This window comes from Etheostoma spectabile, chromosome 3, assembly GCF_008692095.1.
Source record: "Etheostoma spectabile isolate EspeVRDwgs_2016 chromosome 3, UIUC_Espe_1.0, whole genome shotgun sequence".
Lineage (NCBI taxonomy): Eukaryota > Metazoa > Chordata > Actinopteri > Perciformes > Percidae > Etheostoma > Etheostoma spectabile.
In genome coordinates, this window is record NC_045735.1 from 200,387 (window position 1) to 203,894 (window position 3,508).

Sequence of the window (3,508 nt, forward strand, 5' to 3'; positions counted from 1 at the left end):
CGACACTACAGTAGTTTTTTAGCACCACTGGCCTCAGACCAGTACACAATTAATTAAGAATATATAAATAAGAATATATAAATAAGAATATATAAATATTCTACTTAGGGCAATTTACCTTTAACCAGATTTTAGTGTAATTTGATCTTGATGTGAAAAAAAGTGATAATAAAACATAAGAGAAAAGTTTTTAAAAAGAGAATTTCAGACCACTTCTCAAGTCAGAGTCAGAGTTTAATGAGCTTGAACAAATGCTACTGAAACGTAAAAAAAGGAAAGATGAAGAGATGGAGAGATGGAGAGATGGAGAGATGAAGAGATGGAGGGATGGAGGGAGGAAGAGATGGATAGATGGAGAGATGGAGAGATGGAGAGATGGACAGATAAGAGATGAAGAGATGAAGAGATGAACCGATAAGAGATGAAGAGATGGAGAGATGAACAGATAAGAGATGAAGAGATGAAGAGATGAAGAGATGAACAGATAAGAGATGAAGAGATGAAGAGATGGAGAGATGAAGAGATGAAGAGATAAGAGATGGAGAGATGGAGAGATGGAGAGATGGAGAGATGGAGAGATGAAGAGATGAAGAGATGGAGAGATGAAGCATACATTTTAAGTTACGTCTTGCATTAGAACTAGGTTATAAGAACATACAACCAAGCCTTTAACAAATTAACACCAATATGCGAAAGGCTGAGAAAAGACTACAACTGCAGACAACAAAACGGTACAAAGAAAGTACGGACGTTGCTGACTCAAGCTTAGTTACCTCCAGGCAACGCTTACTTCTTTTTACTACGCTAGTTTCAGTTAACTGCCACCATGTCTCAGCCTACAAGACTAATACACTACAGTCATCTGTTTCCCCTGCTGTGTGTGTGTGGTGTCGTGTCGTGGGTAGTGTGTGAGGTCGTGATGCGTGAAGACTGCGACGCCGAGATACCTCAAAGCGCTGACTGTGAGTACGTCGATGTCGTAAGTTGTAGCCGCCAATGACCTTTATAGCCAGATTTCGATGGTTCGTCGTAGCTTAGATGTAACTACAGGTTGATTCCTTTACCTTGCTAGGTAACTAACCGCTGCAGAAGTTAACGCAGCGATCTGTTACAAGAACCCCGGTACTAACTGCAGGGGAAGAAGCGACAGTAGGGTCCGTTACCCGAATTCCCCTCTATGCGACATTATCGTATAGAGGTACGAGCTCTCCTATACTCGGTCATGGCTAGTGCTGATACAGTCTCCATAAGGTGAACTTTTTTTTTTTTTTTCCTCTATGAGTAGGAAGCTAACCTTGCATGAGGGCTGAGCGCAAAGAGACTGCCCCCCCCCCCGGCGGGGTACGTTTCAAGGGGCTCGCTGTGCGCTCTTGGTCAGTCCGAGGCGGTTAAGACGGTCGGTCCATTCAGTTCTCATGATCTTTCAATTCTTTACTCATACTCTACGTTCAATCTCATCGCATCTAGTATACTCCCATGCCTTCCAGTAGGCTAGCATCGCGTCTCGTCCATCGTGCGCCAGTCGTCATGGGCAAGTCGGGGGTCTCGATCGTCCTTGCACTCATAAGTGGACTCTATCAGTCTACATCACGGCCGTCTCTAGCTACTACCGGATCGTCGTCATCGTCTCATAGCTCTTCGGACATATGGGGGCGCAGGGGGGGGGGCCGGAAGGGGTGGGGGGGGGCACGGGGGGGGGCCCTTCTTTCCCCCATCTTCTCGTCTCCGTTCCACTCCTTGGTCCCTCCGTCCGATCCCTATCTTCGTCGTTCCGATCGTCGGTTTCATCTCATCGGTCACTTCTCCTGGCTCTTCTCTCCATCTAATCATCTCGCTTTCCTACTCTCCTCTCTTCATCTCTCCCCCACTCTGACGATCACGCTTGGTCGGTTTCTACGTCCCGATACCTCTCCCTCTCTTCCCTGCTACTCTCATGCTCTCCTGTGCTCGCTCTATCCTCGTTCATCCTCTTGCGTATCTCTCTAGTCGTCTCTATCTATTCGATCATTACGTACCAATCGGGGCGGCTTCTTGTGACTCGGTTGATGTCAATGCACCGCTCGTTCTCGATTCTATCAATCTTCATTAACTATATCTCGCATCGTAAGTCCTCTCCTTTATGCTCCTCTCATCTCTCCCGAGTCCTGCTACACCACTCTCCATGCACTCTTTCATCTCTCACTCTCTCAGTCGAACGACCGGCATTATCTAACGTATCAGCCGACTCTCCATGCTCGTAACACATCGTCCCTTCATCAGGACTAAACCATATCTCTCCATCGAGTCGATACCTCTCATCTGCTCCATACTCTTAGTTGGTCTCTCCATCTCTCATCTCTACGTCACTCCCTTTCAATCTTCTTAATTCATCTTCATATCTCCATCTGTGCTATCCTCTCTTCCTTTTCCTCTCCACGTCTCTACTCATCTCTACCATCTTCTTATCTGTCATTGTTCGATCTGTACATTCTGTCATCTCTCCATACTTTCGATCTCTCACTCTCTTCATCTCCTCATCTCTTATCTCTCATCCTCTTACCATCTCTCATCTCTTTTCAGGCTCTCATACTCTCATCTCTCAAATACTCTTCAATCTCTTCACACGTGACTCATCTTCTCATCTCTTCATCCGTCTCCGATTCATCTCCATCTCATCATCCTTCTCCCATCGTCCTTAATATCTCTCATCTACTCATTCTCTCATAGACTATCATCTCTCCTGAGACCTCTTCAATCTCTACAACTCACTCTGTCATACCTCTATCATCTAACTCATATCCTCATCTCTTCATCTCCCTCTCCTCTAAATCCTAACTTCAGTCTCTCTAGTTCTCTCCATCTCTTCATCCTTCATCATCTCATCTTTCATACCTCTCATCTGCTCATATCTCTCATCTATCCATCTTTGATCGTTTCATCTCCTCACTCTCTCATCTCTCCCTCTTCTCAGCTCTCCATACCTTCATTCTACTCATCTCTCACTCTTCTCCATAACTACGTCCAATCTCCTCATCTCTTCATCTCTCTCCCTTATCTCTTCATAACTGCTGCCGATCCTGTTCACCTTTCATATCTTTCATCTCTTCAATCTCTCATCTCTTCAATATACATCCTCCATCTCTCCACTCTCATCTCTTCACTCCTCCATACTCTCCATATTTCATCTCTTCATCTCTCCATCCCTTCATCTCTTAATAATCTCCATCTTATTCATCGCTGCCATCTCTTCATTCTCTCCATCCTTCATCTCTTCATACATCCAATCGCCGTTCACATCTCATCTTCTTCATTCTTCAATCTATCCATCTATCCACCTGTCCAATCTCTTCACTCTCCAATACTCTTCAAACTCTCAATCTTCTTTCCAATCTCTTCATCTCTCCCCTCTCCATCTGTTCACCCTCTTCATCTCTCACCATATGTTTCATTCTTGCATTCTCTCCATACTCTCCATCTCGCCATTCCTCCCCAACCTTCTTAATCTCCTTCTCTCTTCATCTATCCATAT